The following is a 21,623-nucleotide window of genomic DNA, read 5'->3' on the forward strand; positions in this document are numbered from 1 at the left end:
GCTCCTGCTCCATTGCTTTCCGCCAATGATCATGTTGTAAAGCCTCCATGATGGAAGTCGGTTCCCAATCCTGCATGACACGAGTCATCACATAGTAATTAGTATAAACAAGCTCAGTGTGGTGTACCTGGTTCCTCCTAGAACGCCAAGAGCCATCTTGCAACTGTCACTTCTCAGGGACCCCCTCAATCCTTGTATCGTGAAGAGTGTCATGAGACTAACCAGGAGGAGGTCGGATCTTGCCTCGTCACTCTCCATTTGCTAAAGTTTCTAGAAGGTCCATTGACGACGAGGGAGCAATTGGTGAATCCGGTGGTTGAGAACTAAGCTCTTCATCCGAAGAAGAGTCCTCAAGAGGCACAGGCTCCAGAGGAATAGTCGATGGGGCCCAACTATCATCGGGATCTCCAAGAACAGGGTGTTCCTCACTCCCCTTTGAGGTTGGAACTTCCACGAACCGAACATCACGATTCATGTAACAGGATCATATAATCGATAGCCTTGAGACTGTGAGCTATAGTCCACAAACATCTGTCTTTTGAAAGCCGCTTCAAATTTGTCACGTTGTGTGTTCGAGATGTGAACATAGGCATCGCACCCAAAACCCTTGAAATAAGAAACATCTGGCTTAGACCCAAAGTACGCCTCATACGGAGTCATGTTAACAACAACGGAAGTAGGGAAACGATTAAGGATGTGAACAACGGTAGCCATAGCCTCAGCCTAGAGACACTGGTGAATATCACGATTGCATAAAAACGAGCAAACTCATTAGAAACAAATTCTCCGCCCTTATCCGATTGTAAGGTCTTCAACTTCCAACCTGATTGGTTCTCCTCAAAGAGCAACCAATTCTTAAAGTTGGAGAAAGCTCGTGACTTCAACTTCAAGAAATAAGCCCATGTCATCTTGTCGTAATCATCCACAATTAGCATGAAATACAAGCTCCCACGAAGGGGCTCCGTTCATATCAGTCCACAAAGATTGGTAGAAACAAGCTCCAAGGGTGTTGAAGACCGTCTCGAAGCCTCGTTGGAAACGACATCACGAGTTTGCTTCCCACGGATGCAAGATACACAAGGCTACTGGCTCACCACAATATTCGACAAACCTCGAACAATTTGTTCCTTGGATGCTTTCCAAAGATAATCATAATGGAGGTGGCCAAACCGAGCATGCCAAAGTTTGGACCGAGTTTGTGAGGTCAACAATCCACTCTCGAGTGTATGGGGCCATTAAGGCGGCATCAGAAGCCCTTAGAGTCGAATCCTCCTCCATTTGCAAGTGGAGGAAAGCAGCTGATAAGGGAGCAACCATCGCTCTAGAATCCTTTGAAGATTTCTCCTTCTTCTCCTTGTTGGAGCAATTCTTTTTCTAGTGACGTGTTTTGCCATAAATGTGACAAGTAGACTCCTTTTCTTTGTTCTTCTTAGATTTGTCCTTCTTCTTCTTCTTTTGATTCTTCCCCTTCTTTTGAGAAGAGTAACCAACCAAGGCCTTAGATTTCAAAGCATTGGTACCTTTCAATTGCTCCTCTTGGTCCAAGACCATAGGAACCAACTCTTCCCATTGAAGTCTTAGACCACCCTAGAGCAATCAAGGCGGAACAGAAACCACTGAAATGGGGCATAACTGTGAAATAAGATTTATTGCCATGTCTTCAAAAGTGATCACCTTTCCTACGTTTTAAACTTGCATTTGAAGCTGCCTCAACTTGTTGATATTCTCCCGCATAGAAAATGACTTGTTGATGCTCATGGTCCGCATCTGCACTTCCAAAGAGACTCACTTCATGACAGTCATTTGATTATACATCTGATCAAGCTCCAACCATATCTCCCGGGCCACCGTCAAATGCTCAATATGAGAGATAGTAGTTGTAGTACATGAGAGAAATAAAAATGAGCGAATGTGAGCATTGAGTTTATCCCAATGTGCCTGAGCCTTAGCTAACTCCACCGTATCATTAGAAGAGAGTCTGGACTTGTCTCGCGAAGAAGGACGATGAATAGCCTCCATAACAAGCTTTGCCAAATCATAGGACTCCAAAATGACAAGCATCATGACCCGCCGGATGCGGTGATTCTCGCCATTGAGCTTTTGTACTGGTAGAAGAGCTGGTAAGACGGGCACCTTTCGGTCTATGATCGTGTGAAACTGGGTCTTAGCCTCAGAAGACATCTTCACCTACCATGTCTACACAAAACACGAAGAGCAGTTATCATGAGGACATGTATTTTTGAAACCTCACTTAACATGTGGATTAATTTTTAATCATATGATTAAGTAAATGTTGCACATGTGAGGTGCAATTGGGTTTAAAGTAAATTTACGAGCCTGGAACCTGAAGAAATCACACGATGTCAAAGGCAAAAGTTGTTGTAAGTTATGCCGCACAGGTACTTGGTAGTGTCTGGTGCCAATTGTCTGCCTAGGCCATCCATTTGGCCATAAGTGTCAGATGGTGATACTAGATAAGTGGCGTTTAATGGTACCTAATGCCAATTTGATGGTTAAAGATGGTGTAGAGACACTCGGCAATGGAAGTTGCCTAGCTTATTTAATTATTGGCAAGTCGGATTATTTTTCAGGGCACTGAAATAATTATTAGATTAATTTTTAGTATTTAAAGGCTGAAAATTAATATTTAATTATGAAAAATGCTAAAAAAACCATTTGGGAAGGTTGCCACTTGTCAAAAATGCCCATGCAAGACTAAAAAATGTTGTTAGACATTGGAGAGAAGCATTTTTTAAAATTCAGCCAGCAAGAGAGACGGAGGGGAGGCTGCTGGTCTGATTTGCAGCCATTGGAGGATCTTTTGAAGTTGCCAAGGGCAAGAGAAGACCAATCAACAGCAGGAGACTTCATCTACAAGCTGTTGAGATAGGGCAGCAGTAGTAAATGACTGATTTTCTTCAGTTCTTTGCATCTACAAGCTGTTGTGGCAGGGCAGTAGCTGCATTTGACTGATTTTCAGTCATTCTTCGCGACAAAACTCTGAATTTTCTCTCTCTACAGCTTTCTCTCTCAGCTTCCAGCCATTTCACAGCCTTGCTGCAAAGATCTCAGCATTTGTACCCTTGGAGGTTGAGAAATTGCAAATTTCTCTACTGTAAATCCTAATTTACAGCAGAAATTAGGGTTAAGTAGTAGCCTCGAGAAGTGTGCCAAAAATTGGAAGCTCCAAGACTTGGATTCAATAGGGCTAAAGTTGTTTTTAGCCTATTCAAGTGGAGGGACCGGCAAATACTTGAATTTGGGGCATTTTCCATCTCCATCAAAGTGGGTGAAGGCCAATTGATTGCCCGAATCAAGGGGTAAATCGGATTAAAGTCTTGCTGGTGATTTATCACAGCAAGGGGAGTTGGAATACCGAAAGGGATTGGGAGAATCACATTGTAAATCAATTTCTTCTTCAATAAAGCTAAAGAAATACCAAAATGAGCGCCAATTTGGGGCCAATTGGGTGTGCATTGTCCCAGATCAGTAGGTAAATTTGTATTTTCAGATTTGCACTAATTGTTTGCTGTTGTAATTAAGTTGTAATCAGGGATTTACCACCCATCCATGGAAGGAAGGTTGGTTTCATGGTTCCATTGCCGGGATACTACTCAATCCCTTAATTAGGTGGGCCCAAATCTTTGTGCTAGTGTTGATTTTTACTCTTAGCTGAGAAATTATAGCAATATGTCTTCATATAATGAGATGGACTCAAGCAATGATGATGCCTCTCAGTATGAACGTTCACATGGGAATGAAGGAAATGCAATGCCTGACTTTGGACAAGGCTCAGATTATGGACAACAAGCTGAAAATGTTGTTGTTGGGCAAGATGCATGGCCTTCAGATCATAAGGAGACTGATGACCAGCAAAGTGAAGAGGAACTTGATGACCGGTTCAAGAATCGGATGAGAACAGCAGCAAATCTCTTTGCTGAATTGGCAAAGGATCCTCAATTTGCCCGATTTTTGAATGCTTCAAAGAAGGACAACAAAGGTAAGAAGAAGAAGACATATTCTACACCTTCGGGACAGCAAGATGCACCGAAGATAATGCCAAACCCTTCATTTGAAGCTCCCAAAGATGCTAATGAAATAAAATAGTTGATACCTATGGGGCAAGGAATGCCAATGCAAGGCCATCATAGAAGTGCCAATCCAATGGATTTTGGACAGCCATGCATGCATGCTATGATGGGGCAGCCAGGATATTTTGGTGGAAGCACGATTTTTCATGCTATGGTTGGACAAGGACCACATATGGGAATGTATTGTACAAATCCCTATGGTATGCAACAACCAATGCATGGAGCGCAAGGCTCAATGTATTTAGGTATGGCTGGAAATATGCAAAACCCTATGTATGGCAAGATTGGCTTGATGCTTGGGGCACAAAGTAGCATGTTTGGTACTGCACTTACACCCCCGAATGCTTATGGGGCTCAAGGAATGAATGTTGGTCATGCAAATGCTCCATTTGGCATTGGTTTTGATGTAAATTCAGCAAATGAATCCCTTTTGCAGGAGCTAGTGTATGACAACTTGACACCCAAAGGGGTAGCAAAAGACTATGATGAGGGTGGAAAATGAGTGAAGTTTGAGTCCTTCATTAGTGTACAAGATAGGCTGAAAGCTTTGACTTTCATTCAACAGTTTGATGCAGCCTATTCAAGGGGGAACTTCACGGAGTCCTCAAAGATTCGAAAGGCAGCCACTTTCTTGAAAGAGAATGCATTACAGTGGCGGTCCACTCTTTTGATGCAAGGTAGAGCACCATCAACGTGGGTACAATTCAAGCAAATGTTTGTATCGAATTGGTTGACAAGTACCTTTGAGGTGGACATCATGATAGCGTGGAATAAGCTGGATGCTAAGGAATGTAAAAATTTGGAGCAATATAATAAGAAGTTTTGGGATGCATTGCTGCCTATTACTTCTTATCGCCTCGTACCCCTTCATGAGCAAGTTGAAAAATATATTTATGGGCTGCCCAAAGGAATCAAGGATTTTTGCATTAAATCCACCATGTCTAGCATGTCTAAGCTTATAGAGACTGTTGCTACAGCCGATGCTCTGTTGCGTGGGAAGGATTCGGACTTCCTAGAGAGAGGGGAGAAGCTGAATAAAAAGTTGTTTAAGGTTGAGAAAAGGGGCTGATCTGAAAATCAATGTGAAAAGAAGCCAAAACAACAAAGAAAGGGCTCGAAAACATTGACATAACGTAGGGAATTGATGGTTGTAAATAAATGTTTTATTTGTGAACAGGAGGGTCACATTGCAAGGGACTGTCCCAAAAGGCAGCAAGCTGGATTCTAAAGGAAAGAAGCCTAAAACATCATCAGTGGGATTGATACCCGATGTTGTTAGTGATCAGCCCAATGATGATGCTACTGAGTTGTGCAGAGCATGGGGCAAAATTAGGGATCAACATGCATTGATTTTCTTTGATAATGGTGCACGAGCCAACTTCATCTCTATTGACATGACCACCCGTCTAGGCATCAAAGAGGATGAGATGGGACCCATGGGGAAAGTTGGAATGGCATGTACAGGCCATGCAGAGCCTGTCACATCGCTCATTAAAAATTTTTGGCTGTATATACAAGGATATGTGGACAATAAAGAATTCTCATTGCTCCACTTGAGGGTTGTGATGTATTGCTTGGTATGCCATGGTGTCACCGTATGCATGTAGTGATTGATTCTCGTGCAAAAAAAAATCACTATTCAGCATCAGGAAAAGGTACTCACACTTGATGTAAAGTTGAAAGGAAAATTTGTCCTTGTTGTATCTGTAGCTGCCATTTCTAAAGTAATGAAAAATAATCTTTTAGCGTACTTGGTTTTTTACTAAGGATAAAGATGATAGTGAGAATGTTAGGAACATGTCTAAGATCAAGAAGGATCGCATGTCATTTCTAAAAATATATACTGATTGCTTCTCTTAGTCACTTCTAGGGCAACTATTGCCTGAAAGGCCAGAAGATCATGGCATAGATCTTATCCTTGGAAGTAGCCCATCTAATAAGCCACCCTACAGAGTCAGTGCAGCCCAACAAGAAGAGATTATGAGTCAGGTAAATGAGCTGTTAGAAAAAGGGTTGATTCAACCCAACTGATCTGCTTTTGTTCTCCAATGCTTTTGGTGCAGAAAAAGGATGGTTCATGGCGTATGTGCATTGATTATCGTGCTTTGAATAAGATCACAATAAAGAATTGCTTTCTGGTTCCTCGGATCCATGATGTTATGGATAGATTGCAAGGGACAATCATATTTAGCTGTATAGATTTGAAAAGTGGATATCAACAGATACGCATTAGACTGGAAGATGTGCCTAAGACAGCTTTTAGGACATCTTTTGGATTGTATGAGTTTCTTGTTATGCCTTTTGGACTTACAAATGCTCCTGTCACTTTTAATCGAATGATGGATCATATCTTCAGGCCACATAGAGGATTTGTGGGAACTTTCTTTGATGACATGATTGTCTATTCAAAGAACGAGGCAAAGCATAGAAAACACTTGGACATTGTGTGTAATGAATTGTGTGAGCAAACTGGTTATCAATGTCAAGAAAAATAAATTCTTCTTGCATGAAATCCACTTTTTGGGATATATTGTATAAGCTGATGGTATTCGCATGGACCTTGCAAAGGTTGAGGCAATATGATCATGGCCACCTTTGAGGAATGTGCATGAGATCCGCAACTTCTTGGGTTTATGTCCTTACTATAGGAAGTATGTACGTGGGTTTGCTGAAATTGCATCTCCATTGTATGCCTTGCAGAAGAAGAATGTGCCATTTAGATGGATAACAATGGAAATTTCAGCATTTGAAAATTTGAAGGAAAGATGATTTCAAATCCTGTACTTGTGTTGCCCGATCTAAGGAAGTCAATCATAGTTCAATGTGATGCATGTGGTAACAGTATTGGGGCTGTTCTTATGCAAGATGGTCGAGTTGTGGTCTATGAGAGCCGAATTTTCCACGATGCAGAAAAGAGTTTGTAGGTCTATGAGAAAGAGCTCTTGGTTGTAATTCATGCACTGTCTACGTGGAAACATTATTTGTTGGGGGCTGATTTTACAGTGCAGACAGACCATCAAACTTTGAGGTACTTTCTGACGTAGACAAAGTTGTCAGAGAAGCATATGAGATGGGCAAATTTTCTCTCTATGTTTCATTTTCAGATTGTATATATTGATGGTAGAAAGAATGTTGTGGCCGATGCACCGTTACTTAAGCCATAAATTTCAGCTGTCAGCATGGTTTATCACATTGAGTTGGATGCCATGAAAGAGCAATATGTTACTTATTCAGACTTTGCTAATGTCTATGATCAGCTTTGCAATGGCCAAATGCATGGACATTGTGTTAAGAGATGGATTTCTGATGATGCATGGACGACTGTGTGTCACAAAGCAATTAAGGCCTAGAGTTATCACTGAAAGTCATGCTCCTTCGTATGCAGGACACAAAGGTATTGATGCCACAGTCAAGGCACTGGAGTATTTTTTGTATTGGCCAGCTTTGAGGCATGATGTAGAACAGTTTGTTAAGGCATGTATTGTATGCGAGAAGGTAAAGCATGATTGGCAAAAGATGCCAAGTTTGTTGCAGCCCTTGCCTATTCCAAATAGGCCTTGGCAGAGCTTCGCAATGGACTTTATTTTTGAGCTTTCTAAGACACCTACGAGGAATAATGGGATATAGACTATCATTTGCAGGTTTAGCAAACAAGTCCATTTCATTCCGGTAAGGAAGAAAATAAAGGCTAATCATATGGAACGATTGTTTTTGTAGCACATCTTTAAGTATCATGGTATGCTAGAGTCGATCATTAGTGATCAAGACCCCCGGATGACTAGTTTATTTTGGAAGGGCTTGTTTGAGAATATGGATACCACGTTGACATTCTCATCATCCTTCCATCCACAGACAGATGGTCAGTCTGAGGAAGCAAATTCCACACTGTTAGATCTTTTGAGATGCTATGTTTTAGACCACAAGACACGGTGGAAGCAGTATTTGCCCTTGGTTGAGTTTGCTTACAACAACACAGTGTATAGTTCTACGGGCAAAGCTTCATATGAGGTGGTTGAGGGTGGCAAGAATGTACCACTTATTCTGCAAAAAAAGGATAAGATCTTTGAGGTTGATCGTTATGTGGAAAACTTGGATGTAGCCTATACAAAGATAAAATATGCACTTCAGAGATCGCAAGAAAAGCAAAAGAGGGCAGTTGATCGCCACAGACGTGCTTTGCAGTTTGTAGAGAATGATTACGTATTGCTATGTTTTGAAAAGGCAAGGCTGAAAAAGATGAAAGGAAGAGAAAGATTGTATCCAAAGTTGAGTATGAGATACTATTGGCCCTTTCAGGTGTTGGAGAAGATCAGCGATGTGGCATGCGAGCTGAAATTACCTCCACATTGGCGGGTACGCAATGCCTTTCATGTCAGTTTGTTGAGGCCTTTTCATGGTGATGTGCGAGAGGATATGTTTGCTGAAATTCAACCTGAGGTTGAGGAGCTAGATGAAATTTTGATACTTGAGCAGATTTTGATACATAAGGAAGGAAAGGTCAAAGGTAAAGTTTCCAGGAGATACTTGGTGAAATTTCAAAATTATTCACCGATGGATGCCAAATGGATGGAAGAGGATGACTTGGCAGACCATCCTCAGTTGTTGCAACTTTACCTAGATGCCTTTCACTTAGAGCCGATTTTAGTTCGGGCTTCCTCAAGTTGAGCAGAACAAGGGTTCGTATTATTGCTTGATTCTCAAGGGGGAGGTAGCACTTCCCCTCCTCCAGTTATGGACAGCTCTTGTATGTAGTGGATTTCGGATGTATTTAGCATGCATCCAAGGTGCTGCACTAACAGTATGTTTGCCATGAGATCACTACTTAGTGTACTAGTCACTGTGAGAGGTATACAGATGAGTATGAGTTTCACCCGGGCACTGGAACTATACTTTTGCATCAGCTTATGATCAATTTAGCATGAATTTTGCCTCAACTTGAGACAAAATTTTTGATCAGTTTCAACTCAGTTTTTGATCAGCTTGAGAACCGTTTATGGTCACTTTTTGGATCAAATGTGCATCAGTTTTTGCATTGATTGCTGGTCAGTTTTTGCAATGAGTTTGTGATCAATTTGGGGCCACATTTGCAGCAGTTTGTGATCAGTTCTCAGATCAGTAGGTGATCAGTTTATGATTAGATTATGCTCAGTTTTCAATGGTTTACATCTAGTTCCACGGACAACACCATATGTTATGATGCCATTGATGTTTTAGCCATAGTTTATGCTTGGTTTTCGCTTTACTATGGTTTGGTTTTGCCAGATGAGTTGAGTTCATGAGAAATGGACATGTCACATGATAATCTGACAATGTTTTCGAGATTCTTTGTGGGTCTTATCTTAGCATTTGGACCTTTGGAGGTTGAGAAATTTCAGATTTCTTTGTTGTGAATCCTAATGTGCAACAAAAATTAGGGTTTAGCAGCAGCCTTGGGAAGCGTGCCAAAAATTGGAAGCTCCAAGACTTGGATTCAACAGGGCTGAAGCTGTTTTTAGCCTATTTAAGTGGAGGGACCAATAAATAATTGAATTTGGGGCATTTTCCATATCCATCAAAGCGGGTGAAGGCCAATTGATTTCTCGAATCAAGGGGCAAATCGGATTAAAGTCTTGGTGGTGATTCATCATAGCAAGGGGAGTTGGAATACCGAAAGGGATTGGGAGAATCCCATTATAAATCAACTTTTTCTTCAATAAAGCTAAAGGCGATATTCCCTTGATTGCTCTGTCTTTGTGAAAGACTTTGGAACATGCACTAATGGGAAATCTAGTAGAGAAACATGTAGGTGGAGCCCAAGAGCTATAGGCTCCACAAGCACGGGCTCTGGTGCCAAACTACTTGGATCTTCAAGAATAGGGTGCTCCTCACTCCCCTCTGTAGTTGGAAACTCAACGAATTGCATATCTTGGCTCGTATAGACATCCCATGAGATGGGATTATACATCGTGTATTTTGACTAAGAGTTGTAGCCAACAAATATCTATCTTTTGGAAGCTGGCTTGAACTTATCCCTTTACTTTTGGGGATCACATATGCATCACACTGGAATACGATGAAATAAGAAACATCTAGTTTTAGTCCAAAATATGCCTCAAAAGGAGTCATGCCAACAACAACAGATGTGGGTCATTGATTAAGGATATGAATTGCGGTGGTTGCGGCTTTGGCCCAAAGACACTGTGGTGTTTGCCAATGGTTCATCATAGTCCATGCCATCATGATCACACTTCGGTTCTTTCGCTCCAATATGCCATTCTTTTGAGGAGTATTGGTCTTGGAAAACTCCTAATGAATCCCTTGATGCACACAAAACCGAGCTAATTCATTGGAGAGAAACTTTCCACCCTTGTTAGATCACATTGTCTTAAGCTCCTACCTAAATGGTTCTCCTTGAAGATGAGCCGGGCAGCAGTAGTAAGAGGACGAGGAGTTGGCAGCTATGTGATGATGAACTGGAGATAGGCTTGGATGGCTTAGGAATGAATTGGGGTAACTTGCAAAATAAGGGATGCAAGTGACCTAGCAGACTCTCTATTTATAGATGAGGAACCAACCAAAAATAGGGGAGTTTGCTTATGGGACATTGAAATATACTAAGTACATTTGAGTTTTGGGGCTGCTTGATGAGCTAATGAAGGTTTGATGTGTAATGCACCTTTTTTAGCTTAACAAAAAGGTTTAATGGAGGTTGAGGTGTTCCTATTGTATTGCATAGTTTCTTAGGTTCATTCTTCATGGAGCATTGTAGGGTGTATGATGACCACTCCCACATGGATCGGCGTATATATAGTCCAAGGCCAGGCCTAGGCCCTTGTTTAGCCACCTAGAAATTGCCACCAATTAATCATATTTTCTTCGGCATGTGTCTCTCCCAAATAGAATTATGTCATCAAATATTAGAATCTAGAACTTTGGTAGGACAACTGGCCTATAAAGTTCTATAAGAGGGAATTGTTTATCATTGCCACTTTCATCCTTAATTCTCTTCTTTAGTGCTAGCCATCCTACCACTCCTTGTCCCAATCATCATCATCATCATTCTCATCAGCTAGCTGGTGCCTAGCTTATACTAACGAAGGTTTGAGTCCAGAGCAGTGCCCTACTTTCCCTCTCCTCATTGCCATCTTTCTATCATTTCTACGTTGCCTTGTCTCTTCCCTCCAGCCTCTAAAAGCTGTTGCTAGTGTGTCAATCAGCCATGTTTTGCATTATTGTCACCCTCTAGCATCACTATTTTACAGTCAACTGGTCCTTGCTCTGTTGTGTTTGGCCTCTACACCCCTTTTCCTTTCTGGCTGCTATTTGTGATAGCCCTCTTCATCGTTGTTGTTAGTGGAGTGGTCAGTAGTTAATGAATAATGCAATTTTGAACAAGAGATCTTTGAGTCTTCTGTACAACTATTTGAGCACCATGAACGGATTTAAAGCAAGGACAAGAAAACTGGTAGTTGTAAATATCATTTGCTAGATCTAGGTCAGTTTTTAGAGGTAAAATTTTAGGGCATGTTTCCACTTAGGGGAGCCTTGATGGGAAAGGCACTAGACAATAATGTGTAAATTTGTGTTGAGAGTTTCCCATTCTTGTTGAAAACACATGGGTTGGTGTTACAAGGCATCGATTCTTACGGATTTGAAGCTAGGGTGCCATCATTGGTACTAGTCTTGGGATGAAGGTGAGCCAAATCAAATTGCTAGTCCTATGTTTTCATTTTTGTGTTTGTTCTCTTTCGTTATGCGTGTGTATATACATTTTACAAAAGCTCTCACACATTCTCTATTTGAATCTTGCTTTAATTTTCTCTCCACATTGTTGAGTTGAGCCTTTTTCCTTTGGCCTAACGTTGTGTAATGAAGTTCTTGTTGTAAAATGAATAAAATCATTTCCAAACTTTTGTAGATCATGGTTGTTGTAGTAGCTAAGTCATGAATATTTTTCTTTTCCCATAGGTCCTCAAACAGCTTTTGGAGCGAAGCTTTGGTTATCTGATGAAATGAGGTGCCTTTACATTCACTTAACTGTAAAGTCCTTGGTCTACAAATATCAAGATAAGCAATTACATCTTTATTTTTAAAATGCCATTTTTTGCAAGAATAAAGAAACTTTAAAGGGCCAACAAGGGATTGCTTGGAGATTTCAGAATCACATAGGGTAGTGGAATGACGTAAGCCTTCCTTGTGTTTGAATTAGTAGCAGCATGGCTTGCATTGAAGCTTTTTAAGAGACAACATTAGATATGCTTTAGGTACTTTGAAGTACTTGATTAAAATGCCTTTCATAGAACAAGCCTAAAATGCATGCTTGCGTTTTGGTTTGTGATATTTGACAGTTGAAAAAGCAATTGATTTTCTTTTTGGGTTTGTTTCTTTGGGATGCCCTGTTTTATTAGTGAACTCAAAAGACATACCAAATTAAATGGAATGTATGATAAATAGAAGCTGCATGCTTCCCTCCATCAAGAGAAGAAAAAGGACTAGCTACTACCTATGGATATAATAGCCTACTAGTAGTGGTAGTAGGCAATGGAGATGGTGAAGCTTGAAGGAAGGCTGAGTTGCTATAATGTCTGAAAAGTCATTCATATTTTGATATACATCAAAAGGAAGGCTGAGTTGCCATAATGTCTGAAAAGTCATTCATATTTTGATTGGGTTCCTTTTGATATGCATCAAAAGGAACCCTATTTTCTATGTAAGGCTTCAATCGCCATGTACTATATGAATGGCATGAGGCTAGATGCCTTAAATGGTTTTCGCTAGAGTGGTGCTTTAATGAGTTAGCAACAAGAAGCGAATATATGACAGTAGACTAATATCTAAGCTTGGAAACTTACCCTAAAAAGGTGAAGACATTAATATCATAGATTGATGACTAGATAAATCTTTAAGCACACCTACTAAGTGGCTTGAGGTAGTGCATTATGTGATGTTTTTAGACTATGTTCAGCCATCTAGGCCTCGATGATGATTAAGCTTTGGTGTATCACATGCCATTGTTTACTAATTTAGTCAACTTTTATTTTGCAAGTGATAGTAATCGATTGTTGCTTATGTTTATATGTATGGACCTTTGTATGTGCAAAAGATCAACTTGTAAGTTTCACATACTCAATTCAATACTTGTCATTAGTTATCATGGCTTGGACTTGGGTGTATTTCATATTCAATTAGCAAATCAATATTTTTATATATGCATATCACTTTTGCAAAGTCCTAGATCTTAGTAAAAATGTTATTTTGAATAAAACCAAGGTCCAATTCTAGAATTTTAGCAACTCCCCCCAAACACCAAAGTTGAAAAAGAAAAGAAAAGAAGATTCTTTAAAAAGCACCTTAGTGAAATCACCAAGGAAAATTACAATACAAGAGTCCTTGAATTATTTAACATATGGAAAAACATCTCCATGACTAGTTGCTTTGTAGGGAGAATATCTAGTACAAGAGTTGTGAAAACAAGTAGTTTGGTGGTGAATACGACAAACCATGTTAAGAAGTCCAAATGGAAGATGGGTCTCTTCACATGTTACCTATAGATAGGATTGGCTTCAGAATCTATGTTCAAGAGGGGTCCTGTCACCATTAGTAATAACTTCTCTGTACCCGTTTGTGGAGTGGGGATTGTTTCCCTTTTGCTGGATAGATAAGCTTCATATACCAAAGTTCTCTCCATGTATCGGATTTAGGTTTTAACCTTCTTTCTGTCTATGGTTTGACATAGCTATGTACTCACATTGTCTACATTCGGGATGTTGTGGAAACCAACCTTCCTTCCATGGATGGGTGGTAATTCCCTGATTACAACCTAGTTACAACAACAACATTTATTACAAAACTGAGAAATGCATATTAACTTACAATCTTGGACAATGGACACCTTGTTGGCCCCAAATTGGCGTCCCTTTCGGTATTTCTTTAATTTAATTGAAGAAGAAGTTGATGTACAATGGGATTTTCCCAAACCCTTTCGGTATTCCAACTCCCCTTGCTATCCAAAATGACTAGCAAGTCTTCAATCTGATGTGCCCCTTGATTTGACAGTCAATTGGCCTTCACCCTCTTTGATGGAGATGGAAAATTCCCCTAATTCATTAGTTTGCTGGTCCCTCCACTTGAATTTGACTGAAAATAACTTCAGCCCAGCCCTGTGAATCCAAGTCTTAGAGCTTCCAATTTCTGGCATGCTTCCCGAAACTGTTGTTAAATCCTAATTTTTGCTAGATTAGGGTTTACAGCAGAGAAATTTGAAATTTCTCAACCTCTGGTGATCTCAATGTTGTAATCTTCAAAGCAAGGTTGTAGAAAGATTGGAAGATGAGAGAGAGAAAATTCAGACTTTCTTTATGAAGAATTGAAGAAAATTAGTCATTTATTGTTGTTGCCTTGTCTTAACAGCTTGTAGACGCTGTCACCTATTGTTGATTGATCTTCTCTTGCCCCTGGTTGCCTTAGGAGGTCCTTCAATGGTTGCAGATCAGACCAGCAGCATTTTCTTTGCTGAATATACTAAAAATGCCTCTCTCTAGCCTCTTAAGACGTTTTTCAGTCTTGCATGGGTATTTTTGACAAGTGGTAGCATTCCCAAATGGTTTTTTCCAGCATTTTTCATAATTAAATATCAAATTTCAATCTTTAAATATTGAAAATTCATCTAATAATTATTTCAGTGCCCAAAAAAATAATCTGACAAGCCAATAGTCAAATTGGCTAGGCAACTTCTATTCCCGAGTGTCTATGTGCCATCTTTGTGTGAAGAAGAGTGTGGAGGCACTGCTAGGGTTTGCACTGAGGAAACATAGAGTGTACGACTACGACAAAAGCACAATGAGACAAACATAGATACAGAAAGCAAAACTCAAGCTCTAAACACAAAACTTAAAACTTAAACACAAAAACTCAAACATAAATAGAAGAAGGGATAGAAAGAACACAACTTTGAAGTGAATGAATGCCATAAGTAAATATAAGAGTATATAGTGTGCCCAAGGGGAGAGTAGTGTGTCAGAGAGTGACGTCCACAGGAGACAGATTCCAAACGCTGTGACCATGAGTCGGAGTGACAGTAAGAGAAACACCAAATGGTGATCATCAGAGTATGAGGAGATTGAGGTGACTGTAGAGAATGATGGGTGATGATGTGGATGAAGCAGCAAAACGTAGCAATAGAATGCTGTAGTAAAATGCCGCAGTACCGTGGTAAAACACGGCAATAAAATGCAGCAGTAGAACGTCACATTAAGACATTGTAGTAGAACATCACAGTAAAACACGGCAGTAGAACTTCGTAGTAAAATGCCGCAGTAGAATGAGGTGATGGCAGTAGTCGTGAAGGTTGGACCACCACACGTGGTGGGAGACTGATGGCTGAGATTTGCACACACGGGTGAGAAACTTGCATAGAAGAGATGAGACAAAATGGGGGCAACATGTCTATTTCTAGATAAGAATAGATCCTCCCAAATTAGAGTTTTACTGAACTCTCTTAACCGCTCTCCGTTTAGGGTTTTCATTAAATTTAGCTTTTTTTGGGCCTGTTTAAGTGGCTAATCAGCATTGAATGCATTTCTTAGCTCAATACCCCCTCTCAGGCCCAAAACAGGGTGAGAAGAGAAGGCTAACCGAGTTTGCCCAAGGCATTCCACCTGAAAGTGGCTAGGGTATCGTTCAAAGGGTATACGATGGTTGCACAGTGGCCTACCAAGACTATAGAGGTGATGGTTATCTTAACAAGGGAGTCCAAGTAGTCATCCCATAGAGGACAAGGCATCGGACAAAGGGTGCTCATCGGTTGCCTAGTGGTCTACCAAGCTCTACAAAGGCGGATGGAACTACAATGAACTTGATTTAAAAAAAATAAAATAAAAATAAAGTGAGAGATGGTTTGCGGTTGATTGAGTAGAAGACGGGAGAATAAGAAGGGATGGTTAGGTCCTATCCATCACAAAGCAGACAAGCTACCCATCCACTCAAGGATATTGATGATGAGGGAATGGTATGGAAGTAATGGTGGTGTGGTGTACAAACCACCGGTGGAAACAACTTAGGATCCATCTAGTGGTGCTCGGCACAATGAGTATACTACATGTTGTGAAACGCTCATGCAACAGATGCCACTTGAAGAGTGTCCCTCGTGGGGAAATTGTTCACATGCCCAAGCGCCTTAGTATAAAGATAATGAAATCATGGAATGTAAAGGGTGAAGGTACAACAAGGGGGGAGGGGGGGAAGGTCGATGTTGAAGACAAGTGCCAAAATCTATAGCATACTAAGAAGGGTAGGAACCCCCTCTCAACTTGTAATGACGGTGTTGAAGGAGGAAGAGGAACCAAATGTCAGTCTTCATGTGGTGCCGAGAACCATGAGGAGAAGAAGCATCTCGACTGAAAGAGTGAGGTAGAAGTCACTGCCATGATAGCATCAAGAGAGATGCTGTACGATCGGCCTCGGGAGGGGAAGCCTCCATGCTGGTAGAAGAACAAAACTCCTAGGAAGATGAAACCACGAAGGGAATGGTGCGCATCCCATGTCTCCAACCCAGGTAGGACTAGACAAATCTGTATGTTAGCCTTGCGCTGAAAACAAAGTTTTTAAAAAGAGAGTAAGATTTGCAATCATAGAGGTTAGTAGTGAGATGCTCTAAAAAGAAAAACAAAATTGAAATGAATGAACAAGTGCAATAATGCAAATGTATATATGTGTGTAAATGCAGTGGAATATTTGAAAATGAAAGGCCAAGTGTATGGCCACCATTGCATATGGCGAGTTGGGGAAGAAGGCTTAGAAGGTGCAGTGGAGTTCCTAGGAGGGGATGCGTAAAGTGCAATAGGATCGGTGGTAGCAAACCAATTAGTCAACCCCTTAGGAGTAGAGTAGGATGGCCACCGAGGTTGTCCGTATACCACATGTCCAACGTCCGCGGGGGTTGAAGGATTAGATGGGGCAGCAGCGGGAGGCGTAGCCCCACTAGACATTGTAGTTGTAGTAGTCTACTGTGGTTTTCTACGAGGAAGACCTTGGGCCTTGGTATGACACTCCTCATCCACATGGCCCGACCTCTGGCAGTGAGTGCAAAATCTATTTTTCTTAGGAATTTGCTGCCAAAGGGGTCGAGGTTCTTTGTTTCTGTTAGAGGGAGTATTGTCACCCTTATTTTGGCTTGCCTTCGGATCTTGCGAGTTCTTGCCACTATTGGTTTTCCCTCTCGAAGAGGAGGCAACCAATGCGTGCCCCTCTGAATAGATGTAAGTGGAGGACTTCTTATGGACTTGATCATGCAGTCTCGCGTAATGCAAGAGTTGATACTCAAACTCGTAGAAGGTTGGCAATTTAGGCAGTGAGATAATGTGCTAGATAAAATGGAAGTATTTGTTAGGCAACTTGTTCAAGAAGAGTGTGACCTGATTGTCATCTGGCTTTGGAGAGCCAGTAGTGGCAAACTCTACTAGTAACCTCCGATATTCGGCCAATTTGACTTTTAGATCATCCCTTTTCTTAATGGAAAATTCTTGAAGCTCAAAGTCGATGTTTATATTTTGAGTACAATCTCTGGCCGCATAGCGATCAATGAGATGACTCCAACATTCCGATACACGAGGTAAGTGCTGTAATTGAGAGTGAAACTTAGGAAGCAGACCCTATATCAGCTCGACATTGGTTATGGCATTGGGAGCTCTCCATAGATGGATGTAATCAAGGTGGTGTTGAGCTAAAACATGTTTTTCAGCTGATTAGCATTCTTAAACAGCCCCAAAACACACTTAATTAATGAAAAACTCTAAAAACGGGAGTGGTTTGAGAGAGTTTCAGTAGTCCCCTAAAAATGCTAATTCTTTGGGGTGCCCTTCAACATTTATAAATAGACAGGCTGCCCCCATTCAGCCTCATTCAGTCTGTGCTGGTTTCACACCCTTAAGTGCAGATTTGAGTCATTAGTCCACACACACGTGGTTGTCCAACCCTAGACACTGTTGCCACACCTTCTGCTGCTGTGTTTACTCCTCTAGTGTGTAGGTGACAACTGGCAGCCCATCTCCATCATTAGGCGACAGCTTTCTCTATCGGGCAACTGCTTCTCCACACTAGGCAAGAGCTGCCCACCCTCTTCGTCATCTGTCTAGCTTGCATTTGCTGCTCTAGGTCCTCTTGAGACCTGCACTTGCTGCATCCTCTTCATTCTACACTCCGATTGGTGGTCACAGACTTGGGATTTGTCTCCGGTGGACGTCAGTCTCCGACATACTGCTCTGCCCTTGAGTATCTGTATACTCTTACATTCATTTACAGTATTCATTCACTTCAGAGTTGTGTTCTTCTCTCTCTTCTTCTCTTAGTGTTTAAGTTTTTGTGTTTGAGTTTTGAGTTTTGCATTTAGGGTTTGAGTTTTGAGTTTTTCTTTTTGTGTCTGTGTTTGTCTCTTTGTGTTTTTGTTGTGCTCGCACACTCTGTGTTTCCTTATTGCAAACCCTAGCAGTTTTCTTCAGAGGTGGGCTAGATGAGGGTCAGGCATAGGCTCAAGACCAACAACAAGGTCCCAAAGACCCTAAGAATCAAGCATTTGCTGCATATAGCTCGACCAAGTAGTGAAATTCGACCCGTTGAAATGAGTCTTATTTGTGAAGGCATTCTTGGCCGAGCCAATAGGAATGGTAGTGCTTGGATAAGGTGGATAGGGTGGATATTGTGGTGGAAAGGAGTACACTTGGGAATGGGTCCCATAGTGCCCACCAGGCATTTGAGAAGTGTGCACGGGATAACTAGGCATGGGCATTGTCGTTGCATGACGACTTGGTGGAGGGATAGGGACACGTGGAGCAGAGAATGGAAATCCCTGCGTAGGAGTAACCCATTGAAAGTGAGATGATGCACCATAAGTAGAGGAAGGAAATCCTTGTATATGAGAGACCATGGGGTGTGTGTAGCTAGGGGTAGTGAGGGGGATGGCCATCACAATTGTCCTACTAGGAAAAGATGTGCCTACATGAGGAAAGGTAGAGGAAACTGTGTTAGAGGGTGGCATTCCTTGTAACGAAGTGCCATAGTGCAGAATGGCTTGTGGAAAAGGATAGGTGACATTGTTAAGAGGTGGAATATCCCCTAACGAGGCACTGTGATGTGAATATGGAATAGAGAATGAGAATGTGCTAGGAGCGGAGATAGAAGGTCCAACTCCTAGTGTGGTAGAGGCGGATATGGAATGTAAGCCGAGGTTTTGAAATGAGTATGATATGGCTTCAAGAGAAGGGGTGAGATGGGAGGGAGAGAAGAAGAGTAATTGACTTGCTCAAATGAAACATAAGATGTAGGTATACTTGATGATGAATGTGTGTTTCTTGAGCCCCCTCTATTAAGATTTACATACATTTGACCATCCAGATCCTGCACACCAAAAGGCAAAAAAGGAGAGGGTTTTGATTCGAATGACTCAAAAGGGTTGTACGAACGTGACACAGGGCTTGGCAAAGATAATGAAGATGGATCGCCAGTCGTCCCAAAGGTTGTATTGTCTCCATGATCAGGAAGGTGGCCAGCCTCACCAACCAGTTTGGAAGGAGTAGCAAAATTGGAAGAAGGGATGTCTTGTTGCGTAGGTACTCCTCAAACTCCTCCTCTGTGAGGTTAAAAATTAATCCACTTGTTAAGTGAGGTCTCAAAAATATATGTTCTCATGACAGCCCTCCCTCTTAAAATCCTTGCAATTGTTCTTGATTGCATTGCCAAATGCATCAAAAGCAAAATAGTGGATTGGAATTTCGATAAGGCATCATAGTTAACACAACATTGGGCATGCTGCTCAACCATTCCATATGCCCAACACATGCTGAAAATTACCAGCCAATCATAACATAATATAAGACTCACAAAGAATATTAAAAACATTGCCAGGTTATCATGTGACATGTCAAACCATAGCATAGCATAACCAAGCATAAACCATGGCTAAAATATCAATGGCATCATAACATATGGTGTTGTCCATGGAACTAGATGTAAACCATTGAAAACTAAGCATAATCAGATCATAAACAGATCACTTGCTGTTCTGAGAACTGATCACAAACTTATTGCAAAAATTGACCAGCAACCAATGCAAAACTAATCCCAAAAGTGACCATAAATGATTCTCAAGTTGATAAAACATTGAGCTGAAATTGATCTGAATTATTGTCTCAAAATTGAGGTAAATTTTATGCCAGACGAATCATAAGATGATGCAAAAGTACAGTTCCAGTGCTCGGATGAAACTCATACTCATTTGCACACACCTCACAGTGACAAATAATAAATAACGATTTCATGAGTTATGAACCATGCCCACTAGAAGCTTTGGATATCGAAGGAGAGACTTTTCAAGATAGCTCCATACCCTTGCACACATGTATCAATAAGATTGTGGAATATGAAAAGAAGGGGCTACCTATGGAATAAGAGTTCTTAGAGGTGCAAAATAGGCTTAGCATTGAGGGCATGGGGTATGAAGACACACTAAAGCAGGAGAGGAGACGTCAAGGAACTCAATGAATCTCTATGATGAGAACCTTCTTGAATATGATAAAAACCCATTTGCTTTTGTGTTGTCTCTCTCTTTTTTTACTTGTTTTTGGTATAATTCGTGTGTATTGAGAGAGGGAGAGGAAATGAGAGAGAAAGAGAGGGAGAGGGAGAGGGAAGAAGAGGAAATGAGAGAGGGAGAGGAAGAGGGAGGGAGAGAGAAAGAGAGGGACAGGGAGAGGGAGAGAAAATGAGAGGGAGGGGGAGAAGAAATGAGAGAGGGAGAGGAAGAGGGAGAGGGAGGGAGAGGGAAACATTAAACATAATAGGGAAAGAGAGAAAGAGAGGAAGAGGGAGAGGGAGGGAGAGAGAAAGAATACGAGAGCTGTCCATAATTGGAGGAGTGGAAGTGGTACCTGCCCCTTGAGCATTAGGCAATACTCTGGATCCTTGCTTTGTTGAACTTGATTGAGCTCGATAAAGTCGGCTCCAATTGAAATACATCTAGGTAAAGCTGCAACAAGTGAGGATGGTCTACCAAGTCATCCTCTTTTATCCATTTGGCATCCATTGGTGAATAAGTTTGAAATTTCACCAAGCATCTCTTGGAAACTTTACCTTTGACCTTTCTTTCCTTATGTGCCAAAATTTGCTTGGGTATCAAAATCTCATGCAGCTTCTCAACCTTGGGGTGAATTTCAGCAGACATATCCTCTGGCACATCACCATGAAAAGGCCTTAATAAATTGACATGAAAGGCATTGTGTATCCTCCAATGTGGAGGTAATTTTGGCCAATATGACACATCCTTGATCTTCTCCAACACTTGGAAGGGCCATAGTATCTCATACTCAATATAGTCTTTCTCTTACTTTCATCTTTTTCAACCTTGCCTTTTCAAAACACAAGAATACATAATCTTCAAAGCACGTCTGTGGCGATCAATTGTCCTCTTTTGCTTTTCTTGCGATCTCTGAAGTGCATGCTTTATCTTTGCATAGACTGCATCCAAGTTGTCCACATAACGATCAGCCTCAAAGATCTTATTCT

The sequence above is a fragment of the Lygodium microphyllum genome, chromosome 22 (genome assembly GCF_053477565.2).
Source record: "Lygodium microphyllum isolate KBCC chromosome 22, Lygodium_microphyllum_v1.1.10, whole genome shotgun sequence".
Taxonomy (NCBI): Eukaryota; Viridiplantae; Streptophyta; class Polypodiopsida; order Schizaeales; family Lygodiaceae; genus Lygodium; species Lygodium microphyllum.